Here is a 12230-nt window from a genome sequence, read left to right as displayed (position 1 = left end):
CAACTAGAAGGACCCACAATGAAGAATATATAACTATGTACCGGGGGGCTTTGGGGAGAAAAAAGAAAAGGGAAAAAATAAAATCTTTTTTAAAAAAAGTTAAAAAAAAAAAAGACAGATATTGACAAAGTAGATTAAAAACTATGACCCAGCTCTATGCTCTCTTCAGAAACTCACCTCAAATGTAACCATATAGGCAGGTAGAAAATAAAAGAATGGTAAAAGATACATCATGCAATCCTTAATCAAAATAAATCAGAAGTCGCTATATTAGTATCTGATATACTAGATTTCAAAGGAAGAAAATTACCAGAGACTGAGAGGGACATGATATAATAATAAAAGGTCAATCCACCAAAAAGACATAATACCCCTAAATGTGTGTGTACTCATCAATAGAACTACAAAATAAGTGGGAAAAAAACCTTACAAAACTTAAGGGAGAAATAAACAATCTACAATTATAGTGGAGACTTCAACACTGCTAACTCATCAATTCATAGAAAGACATAGAAAATCAGTAAGAATATAGAAGAACTCAACACCACCATCAAAGAAATCAATTTTATTAATGTTTATAGGATATTTAAACTCAATCAGAATACAGATTCTTTACAAATGTCCAGGAAACTTATATCTAGATAGGCCATATCCTATGCCATAGAATAACTCTCAAAATTTTAAAAAAACTGAAATCATACAGAGTGTATTCTCTGATGACAATGCTATCAAAAGTAGAAATCAAACACAGAAAAATAACAATTAATACTTATCGCTAAACAACACACTTCTAAATAATACATCAAAGACTAAATCTCAAGGGAAATAAAAAAATACACTCAACTGAATGAAAATGAAAATACAACATACCAAAATTTGTGTGACACAGTTAAAGCAGTACTAAGAGGGGTATTTAGAGTACTAATTATATACATAAGAAAAGAAAAACAGTTTAAAATGAATAATGTAAGTTTCCACCTCGAGAACCTAGAAGAGCAAACAAGCCAAAGCAAGCAGAAGGAAAGAAATAAAGATAAGAAAAGAAAATTAATGAAAATGAAACAGGAACAAATCAATGAAACAAAAAGCTGGTACTTTGAAAAAAATCAATAAAATGATCTTATAAACAACAGGATAATAAAATAATACTATGAAATACTGCACAGATAAATTTGACAACTTACATGTAAGGGATCAATCTGTAGAAAAAACATAAGCCACCACAACTCACAAACATGAAATATACAATTTTAATATCCCTTTAACTATTAAGTAAACTGACTTTGTAGTTTAAAAATTCTCAAAAAAAGTAAAGTCCTGGTCCAGAAAGTTTCACTGAAGAATTCTACCAAATATTTAAAGAACTAAAAGGAATCTAAGCAATCTCTTTCAGAAAAAAAAGGAAGAAAGAACTCTTCCCATGCGTCTTTTGAAGCTAGTATTATTCTAATAACAAAACCAGATAAAAAATATAAAAATAGAATATGACAGACTAATATCTTTTATGAATTTAGACACACAAATTGTTAACAAAATATTGGAAACTAAAATTAAAAAGTACATAAAAATAATTCTAAACCAGGACGAAGTTCGGTTTATTTCAGGCGTGCAAGTATGATCCAATATTTGAAAATTAATCAATGTAACCTACCATATTAACTGGCTAAATTTTAAAAATTACATAATCACATCAATCAATGCAGACAAAGCTTCTGACAAACATCAGCACAGTTGTATAATAAACTCTCAGAAAAAAAGGAATAGAGGAGAACTTCTGCAAGTTAAGAGCACATACAAAATACCTACACTAGCATTATACTTAATAGTGAAAGACTGAATCCTTTCCCCCTAAAATTGTGAACAAGAGAAGGATGTCCACTCTTGCAACACTTACTCAACGTAGTGCTGGAAGTTCTACTTAGTACAAACACAAGTAAAGTAAACAAAGTCATACAGATAAGAAAAGAGAAATAGAACCGTCCCTATTTGTAGATAACAAAATTGTCTACACAATAAAATGAAATACTTAGGTATAATATAATAAAACACGTGCTGGACTTGTATGCTGAAAACTACAAAATAGTGATGAAAGAAATAAGATAATATATAAATAAATGGAAAGACATACAATGTTTATGGATTGAAAGACTCAACATAGTAAAGATATCAATACAGGTTGAATGAAATTCCTGTCAAAATATCAGCAAGAACTCTGTGGATATAGACAAGTTTATTCTAAAATTTGTTGGAAAGGCAAAGGAAGTGAAATAGGTAAACAAATTTTGAAAAAGGAAAAGAAAGCGGGAGATATTTTTCCTTGATATTAAAGTTTACTGTACTGCAGCAATAATCAAGACTGAGTGTTTCTGTTAGAAGGATAGACACATAAATCAATGGGTCAGAAGAGAGAACCCAAAAACAGACCCCAAAAATATGCCCAATTGATTGGTTTACAAACTTTTGAATCTTATGTTATTTTTAGATTTACATAAAAGTTGCAAAAAAGTTCCCATATACGCCACATCAAGTTTTTCTATTATTATGGCACGTTTGTCACACTTAATGAACCAAAAGTGATACAATGTTATTAACTGAAACATACACTTTATTTAGATTTGCTTCATTTTTTCCTAATATCCTTTTTCCGTTCCAAGACCCCATATAGGATACCACATTACATTTAGTTGTCGTGTTTCCTTAGGCTTCTCCTGGTTTTCACAGTTTTTCAGACTTTCCATGTTTTTGGTGACTTTAATAGTTTGAAGGAATACTAACTAGTCAGTCATACTGTAGAATATTGTAGAATAATTCCCCATTGGAATTTGTCTAATGTTTTTTCTCATGAGTACACTGGGGTAATGTGTTTTGGTGAGGAGGACCAGAGAGGTAAAATGCCATTTTCATTACGTCATATCAAAGGTACACCGTATTAACATGACATCACTGTTGATATTGACCTTTGTTACCAGGCTAAGTAGTGTTTGTCACGTTTCCCCACAGTGCAGTTCCTCTTTTTTTCTCCCTTCCCATACTGTGCTCTTTGGATAAGTGCAGCTATGCTCCCCCTCCTTGAAGTACCAGAAAGTAAGGGAGTGCTCAATAAAACTCCACATTCATGGCAGTATGTCAAAGGGGCACAGGAGCCAATTAAAAGAGCTCTGAATAGCCTAACTTGGAACAATTTAAATAAATTAATTAATAATTCAGTATTAGATTATAACCCCAAATATAAAATATCCATGAGTCCAAACTAATATGAATAAATGACTAAAAAATAAATGAGGGAGAGTAGATGACTCTCCCTTAAAAAAGAATTTCAAATAATTTATAAAATAATCCACCCTCAATGAGTAGAAGCATAACTCCCCACTCTCTAAGTGTGGGCTATACGTGGTGACTTTCTTCCAAAGGAAAAAAAAAGTAACTTTACAGTAGATAGACCTGACAAACACTATACAGCCCAGTGATGAAGGTGAACATCACTAATGATAAGGCATATTGATGGTTATGTACCTTGATATGATGTGATAAAGTGTTCTTATTCAAAAAAAAATTACATCAGTTCAATCATGACAAAATCATCAGGCAAATCACAGTTGAAGGGAATTCTACAAAACGCCTGACTAATACTCCTGAAAACTGTCAAGATCAAAAAGTAAAGTCTGAAAACTGTCACAGCCAAGAGAAGCCTAAGGATACATGACTGCTAAATGTAATGTGGTGTCCTAGATGGGATTCTAGAAGACAGAGAAGATATTAGGGAAAAACTGAGGAAATCTAAATAGAGTGCACTTTAGTCAATAATAATGTATCAGTATTGGTTATCAAGTGGGACAAATGTATCATTTATATATGTAAGATGTTAATATGAGGGGAAACCGGGTATGAGGTATATAGGGACTCTGTACCATCTCTTCAATAATTCTGTAAATTTAAAACTATTCTAAAATTTAAAGTTAATTTAAAATTTTAAAATATTATTGACTAAAACAAGTGAAATAACAAGTAATCAAACCATCCCAAGTTGACCATTGCTACCATTTTGGGATATTTCCTTTCATTTTCTTCCTAAATGTTTTACACCTACAAATATACACATATAATTTTTTATGAAAATGGAATCAAACTGTATTCAGGGTTCTGTGTAAATTGAAAAATTCACACAAAACTGAAAAATAGGAGCTAATATAAATATACACATATTGTTTGTATCCTGATTTAACATTTTATTTATCAAGAACACATGTCTATCATTAAACACACACTTATTATTTTAATGAATTAAAGAAAGATGAAACATTCCCATAACAAAGATCCTGTAAGTGAGTAATCATCTATTACAATAACTGGCACAGAATAAACAATCAATAAATGTTAAAGGAATTAAACGGAATCTTCTGTAAAGCATCTTCCCAGAAGCTCATATTGTTTCCTGGACCATATAGGACATGCTATCTACTCTCCTTCTTAAAAAATAGGTTTAAAGGCAATTCTGAAAGATAATTTAACATTCACATGGAAACCAAAGCCAGTGTATTTTTATTTTTAGTTTTTCTAATGGTTTCAATCCGGTAATTATAACTGTCATAATCTGTTGTGAGTAAAGTTTGGAAAATAGAGAGATGTGTAAAGAAGTAAAAAATCCACAATTACCCCACTCAGTCACTTGTTAATATTCTGGCACACTTCTTTGCCAAATTTGTGTTAAAGATAAAAAACAATCTTATGCCTTCCTTATTCATGATGTCATCAGAGCACCTTCATTTTCATCATGTTGTTTGGATAATAGGGTCCTTGCAGAGGAAGAAGACAGTGCTAAGGTTCCAGAAATTGTGTCAGTGGAAGAGGTGGATAACGTGGGGAGGGCAGGAGATGGAGGCTTGCAGTAGAGTAACCAACCCTGGTTTGTCCAGGACTGAAGGAATTCCCGGAATGCAAGTCTTTCAGTGCTAAAATCAGGAAAGTGTGGACAAACCCGGAGGCTGGTCACCCCACCAGACAAGAGATTATGCTAAGATAACACTGGCTTTTATATTTTCTGGGTCTTTCATAAATGTCACAAAAGATATTCTATAGATCCAAATACAATACCGTAAATGAAAAGCTGGCTCATCTTTATTACTCACCTGATTACATAGGCAGTGATTTCATCAAGGAAGCTTAGGGTCATGGTCTGCCCCAAAACTGCCTTTCTGTGTTGGAAAGAAATCATCAATATTTTTAGACCCTCCAAAACTGCATCATTCCAGCTATCGGATATTCTTCATTCTGCAGTGAGTTCTCATTTAGAAAAAAGGATCTAAAATTTAATTTCTTTCTCCCTGTTCCTGCTTCTGACCTCCTCTCCATTTCTCTCCTCGAGTAATGCCTGGGTAATAATCCTTACCAAGATCACATAATCTAGCACTCTCATCAGGGTTTGTTTTCTCTTACTCCTCACTTCCCTAGCCCACTTCCTCCCACAAAGACTACAGTTTTAAAATGAAATTAGACATATTTGCTGGACACAAAAGTATACAGTATTCTGTATACTGGGATCCCAGAGCAATGAGAAATGAACCCAGAGCTAGTTTCTACGGCTTTATTGGACCAGTTCATGGACTGGAAATTAATGCACGAGCATCACTCATCTATCATTCTTTTTATTCCATGACAATATGATAAAATTTAAAGTGCCAACTCATCATTGCTTTAAGGTACTTGCAGATGAACAGCAGGTTCCATGATATTCCCAATACATTTAGCTGTGTTCCTATTCAATATCAACCAATATTATTTTGTTATTTCACAGACTGGAGTTAGATGTTTTAGCCTTTTTGTTACTTCACATTCCTGTCTTAGGGAAGCTTATTGCCTCACCGCAATGTTTTTTATTCTTACTTGTCGTTCAATTTGCAGCAAAATGGATACCATGAAACTTTTATTTTTTATGCCTTTTGTATCATGTAATATTTTTTTAATTGAGGGGAAAAGTATGTAACATAAAATTCACCATTTTAACCATTTTTAAAGTATACAATTCAGTGGTATTTAGTACATTTACATTGTTGTGAAATCATTTCAACTATCTCATTCCAGAACATTTTTGTCATTACTAAGGGAAATCCCATACCCATTAAACAATCACTCCGCATTCTTCTCCCCAAGCTCCTGGCAACCACTAATCTGATTTCTGTCTCTATGTATTTTCCTATTCTGGACATTTCATATAAATGGCATCATACACTATGTGGCCTTTTCTTTCACTTATAGTATTTTCAAAATTCATCAATATTGTAGCATATATCAGTACCTCATTACTTTTCATGGGTGAGTAATTTTCCATTTTATGAATATGCTGCATTTTGTTTATCCATTCATCACTTGTTGGACATTTGGGTTGTTTCCACCCCCAGCTATTGTTAATAGTGTTGCTGTGAACATTTGTGTACAAGTTTTTGTTTGAATACCTCTTTTCATTTCTTTCAGTTGCTGCAAACTTTTAACCATTTCCCAGAGTTGTGACAAATTTGTCTCTCACAGTTTCTGCTTGTTTTTCAGTGCTTTTGTTGGGAAGCAAGAGCTTGGAGCTGCTACTGTGCCATTTTGCTGATGCTGTTCAGCAATAACTATTGTATTAATAGAGTTTTAAATCATTTTAACTATCTTTGCTTTCCTAGAAAAAAATCTCAGTTGGCCAGAAAGTAGTAATTTTTGCGCTCTACTGAATACTATTTTCTAACATTTTATTTTGAAAATTTGCATTGATACTTATAAATGAAATTGATCTGTAGGATTTTTTTTCTGGTTTTTTACTGTCTTTATTAGTTTCTGATATCAATGTTATACTGAGCTTATAAAAAAATTGAGAAAGTATTATTCCTGCATCCAGAAATGTTTACATAGTATAAAAGTTATTGGTTTACTGAAGTTTAAATAATTCTCACTTAACAGTATTTTCACCTGGTACCTTTGTGGGAATAGCTCTTTGACAGCTTTCTCTTTTTCTTTCATGCTTCTTGGTTTATTTTGGTTTTCTAACCTGTTTTAAGCCAATTTCATTAATGTATATTTTCTGGGAAAAATTTTCATTTGACTTAATTTTTAATTTGCAAAGAATTATAAAATTTGTACTCATATTTTTGTAAGTTCCTCTGTTTCTGTGGTTAATGTCCTGCTTTCATAACAATTTGTAAATACTAATATTTTCCCCATTTGATATCGAACTTGAAGTGAGTTTGCTCACCCGTCATGCAGCAAGCCAATCTCTGACACCAGGTATAATAGAAGTAGGAATTTTATTACTGCACAGTGCTGAGAAAGGAGAAAGGACAGCTAATGCTGAAATCCCAAACTCCCCAAAAAGCTAACAGGAAGGGTTTTTATTTGGGGTTTTAGGTAAGGGCGGGGGAGCATATGGCCTTGCTGGTTGGAGCTTTCCCACAATCCTGTGTTTCACCTTGAGACTACTTGCAGAGAGGAGGGAGCCAATGACTTTGCTGGTCAGCAGCTTTCCCACAAGCCTGTAGCTCCTTGGTGGGGAGGAGGAGGAGGAGATAAGAAATCCAGGTGGTTATCCTTGGCTGTGTCTGTCTCCATGCAGGATAGTGGATTTTGGAGCTTGGAATCCAGGGAGTAAGCAGAGAATGACTGCTTTGGTTTTAATCCCATACATGCTGGGTTTAATGTAGGGAAACCAATATCAGGGCCAGTATCACATTCATCTAGCATATTACATTTTTTTTTCCAGATATCAACCCTTGGCTTTAGTTATCAATCCAAATGCATTTTCTATTTAACTAATTTATGTTTTTTCCTAATTAATTATTAATCCTTATGTTTTCCTTAGGGTTACTTGTTATTTTCCTAACTTTTTTAGTTGTATCTTAATTTATTTTAATTCACTTCTAGTAACAAAACTGTTTATTATTATGAATTTTCTAAGTATTGCTTGATACATAGTGTTCTCACTTTATTTTTATTTTTTTAATCCAGAAATGGAAAATAGGTTTTATCTCTCATCACCATGGACTGATTGATAATGGTTGACCAAATCATTATGTTGATGAAAGTCTGGGATGATCATCTACATGCTGTGCAATAAATTCCTTGATCAATTAACTCTGCCAAGTGTGTGGAAGGTAAGAATGGACGTTTTAAAAATCCTTTGCCTTTCTAAACTATAATTCATCAATTTTAACTTTTTAAAATTTGATCCAAAGTTGTTTAAGAGTTTTTATTTGTTTGTTTTGCTAAAACTTCAAGAATGTGTATTGTGGAAGATGCTGTGATGAGCCACCAATATCCCCCTTCAGGAGTGAAGGAATTCTTTTCCCAGTTGCTGGGAGTGCAGCAGGCAGACAGCTGTCAGCACCCTCTCAGGGATTGCTTCAGCTGAAGAGAGTTACGTTACCCAAGATCATGCCCTATTCTGAGTTCAACTCATATCCAGTGACTGATTGAAGCAAGGGTATAAACATCCAACCTTTTTGCTCCTTTTTTTGTAAATAAAGGTTTATTAGAACACAGCCGTGCTCATTTGCTTATGTATTGTTGATGACTACATTCATATTATAATGGCAGAGTAGATCAGTTGTGACAGAGGCTGTAATGGTTAAGAAAGCCTAAAGTATTTACTATCTGGCCCTTCATATAAAAAGTTTACAGACTCCTGCTCTAAAGGGTTGTTTTAGCTCTCGTATTTCCTTGTAGGGTTGTGCTAGGTTGTCATTGGGACTGAATTACACCTAGACTTCTTCTGCCTTCTCCTGCATTCTTTCCCTTCCTTCCACAAGTGTTGATCCCAGTGGCACTCTTTAATAAACATTCTTCACAGTAAATTCTGTCCTAGAGTAGGCTTCCTGGGAACCCAAACTACAATATATATTCTCTCCTTCTAGGTTATAAGTATATCTTTCTATTTGTAATCACCCTTATTACTTATAGTCTTTATAATTGTAATATCCTAATTTACTTTTTGTTTTTATTTGATCTTTAAATGATTGAAAAAAGTAGTTCATTGTCTTTTACCACTGTTGGATTTTTGTATATATTTCCTGTAACAGTTGCTGTACATATTTCAAAACTATGTCTTTGTAATAAAACTTTTCATGATAGTTATTATTTGTATGTTGTATCCTTCATTGTTATAAAATACTGCAAGTTTACTGCATGCCTTTTGCCATAAATTCAATTGGTCTTAACATCAGCTTGCTTCCTTTTTTTTTTTTTTGGTAAGTTCTTACTTTCCAAATTTGAATTACTTTATTTTTACTATGCCTTTTACAAGCAATGTATTTGTGTGTATGTGTAACATTCAAATGCTAATGTACCTAGACTAATTCTAGCAATGGAGGTGGTGGAGAAATGAAGCTAGTGGTTTTAGATGATGTCTAGCATCTTGAATTTCTTGCATAGCCTCCTGTCTGTTCTGACATCAATGAGACTGATAGGCCTATCCTATAATTACGGCGTTTGGCATGGTCCTGATGGAATATCACTCCCTATACAGAACCTAAGTCATGATATTTTTCTTTAACCTCTTGGCTCAAAAATAAATGTGAAACTCCACTTGAATATGCTACAGTGGATTTGGTAACATATTCTTTGTTTAATTAAAAGTATGAATGGAAATATATACCATTATATGAGGAGCAAGATTTGCCATCAGGTTTTTAATAATGTGGACTAATAGAAAAACTGGACAATGTGTTTTTTAATCATCCTTTGTTTCATTGGTTACGTGTCTCTCTTGTTTTGATCTACATTGAATTTAAAATATCTTTCATGTTTAATTTGAGTGAGGTGCTATAAGATGTAAATATTTCTAAAACCCATTTAGTACACATTTAGAATCTTCATAAAATAACTTTTGAACTTATAATTTTTGTAGTCATTATGGTCTACTGCCATACATTTTATAATATTTACTATAAACTGTTGAAGCATAATATTATAGGACAGTTTTTTAGGTAAGCAATAGCACAATATTTTTTTTTTTATGAAGCAGAACACTTTCTCTTAAGGTGATTTGTATTTGCCTCAATATAATTCCTCAGTTAGCTATCGTAGTTCTTCCTTAATTATTCTTTGCATGCTTCCATGGTTATAAAAAAATGTTTACTATTTCTCAAGCTACTAGGAAAAATGCAAAGTCATGGCATATAAATGACTTTGAAGTATATTTTTTGATAAATTGTTCGTGACAAGTAGAATGAGTGTGTGTTCATGATTAAAAAGTATGCAACTGGAGCTTGAAGGAACTGTAGTTTGTGTTCTTCAGCTAATATATAATTTATTTCTTACTGGAACACTGTTACTCTACACTTTGCTGATAATCAATATGGATTTTGAATATGTGTCATAACTTCGAAAGATTATTTGGCTAATTTAGTTACCCATTTGAAGTGGGATATTTTAAATATTATTATTAAAATAGTTATAAAATAACTGACACAGGTCAAATAAATGTCATGATTTAGAGTGGATTGTAGGCTTTATTAAAGAAAAAATTTGAATGTCTTGCTATATTTTAAATTTATATTTATTTTATTCAATCACCATATATTTATTGATACTCAACTATAAGCCTGCTGCTCCTGGTAATAGTTTCTAAATTAAAAGTAGATAAACATATAAAATAAAGCATTTAGCTGGAAAAAGGGCATATTTTGGCTATAATCTCATAGCATGTGATATAGCATATGTCCTTATATATAAACATATTTGTGTTTTTTCTACAGAAAATACACCCTCTTTCTAAGTACATATAAATATGTACATATGTACAAACACACATTCACATATGCATATTTTAGGTGAAATCATATAGTGCATGCAATAATTTTTATCACTTTAGGGCTATGATACAGTAGCAAAGTAGCATTTTAGAATAACTATAGAAAGATGGAATAAATGCATTCACATAAAATTATATGTCAAAGAGAATTTAAATGAAAAAGTTTTTGCATGATCCACTCTAAGTAATTTTTGTACTTATTTTCTAGTGAACTAATTGAAATTATTTATAAAGCAATTGGCTTTTGAAAACTAAATTGGATTCAGAGTTTCAAATTACTTTACATAAATTCACCCTGAAAAGAAAATACATTAGAAGAACATTTTGATAGTTATGTTCAAGAAGTTTTAGTTTCAGTTTAACATATGCAAAAGGAAATGTATTAACACCTTCTATCTTGGCTTTTCAAAAAAAAGCTTTATTGAAATGTAATTCACATACTATAAAAGTCACCACTGAAAGTGTGTAAATTATTATTTCTTTGTAAATTTATAGAGTTGTGCAACCTTCACCACTATATAATTTTAAAACATTTCTCACCACAAAAATAAATCCAGTACCAATTAGCAGTCACTTTCCAAACTGCCGTTTCCAAAGCCCCTGGCAACCACTGTTCTATTTTCTGTTTCTATTGATTTGCATATTCTGGAATACCATATAGATGGAATCATACAATATACGGCCTTTTGTGTCTGGCTCCTTTCACTCAGATAATGTTTTTAAGATTCATTGTGTTGTAATAGGTATCAGTACTTCATTCCTTTCTATGGCTGAAATTAATTGTGCATGTATATACACTGTATTTTGTTTATCCATTCATCAATTGATAAACACTTCGGTTGCATTCGCATTTGGATGTTATTTTATAAGCTTCTATGGATATTCATTTACAACAGTCTGTCTGGACATATGTTTTCGGTTCTTTTGAGTATATACCTATGAGATAAATTGTTGGGTCATATGGTAATTCTAGGTTTACCATTTTGAGGAACTGCCAGACTGTATTTCAAAGCAGGTGCATCATTTTACATTCATTATAGTAATATATGTGGGTTACAATTGTTGCACATTTTTGCCAATTGTTGTTATCCATTATTATGATGATAGGCATCCCAGTATGTGTGAAGTGGTATCCCATTGTGGTTTTGATTTGCTTTTCCTTAATAACTAATAATGTTGAGCTTCTTTTCATGTGCTTTATCACCATTTCTATATATTCTGTGGAGAAATGCCTTTTCAAATAATTTGCCCATTTTTAATTGGCTTGTTTAAGTTTTTGCTGTTGAGTTGTATGAGTTCTGTTATACACACTGGATACAAGTCCTTTATCAGGTATATGATTTGCAAATATTTTCTCCCATCTACTTATATGTATTTACCTTTTCATTTTCTTGATGGTGTCCTTTGAAGCACAAAAGTTTTTAATTTTGATGAGATCCAATTTATCTATTCT

At 32.3% G+C, this 12230-nt stretch overlaps 1 long non-coding RNA gene across 1 annotated transcript in view; it reads left to right on the top strand.

Annotated features, from left to right (window-relative positions):
* Nucleotides 1-9078, top strand: part of LOC123282701 (uncharacterized) — a 61782-nt gene extending 52704 nt beyond the window's left edge. The window contains exons 2-3 of the long non-coding RNA XR_006522909.2: nucleotides 7975-8120; nucleotides 8245-9078. This is a non-coding gene — a long non-coding RNA (uncharacterized lncRNA). The remainder of the gene's footprint in view (nucleotides 1-7974; nucleotides 8121-8244) is intronic.
* Nucleotides 9079-12230: the final 3152 nt, after the last annotated feature.

This window comes from Equus asinus, chromosome X (genome assembly GCF_041296235.1).
Source record: "Equus asinus isolate D_3611 breed Donkey chromosome X, EquAss-T2T_v2, whole genome shotgun sequence".
Lineage (NCBI taxonomy): Eukaryota > Metazoa > Chordata > Mammalia > Perissodactyla > Equidae > Equus > Equus asinus.
Note: the sequence above shows the minus strand (reverse complement) of the source record. Positions and strands in the feature narration are given on the sequence as shown.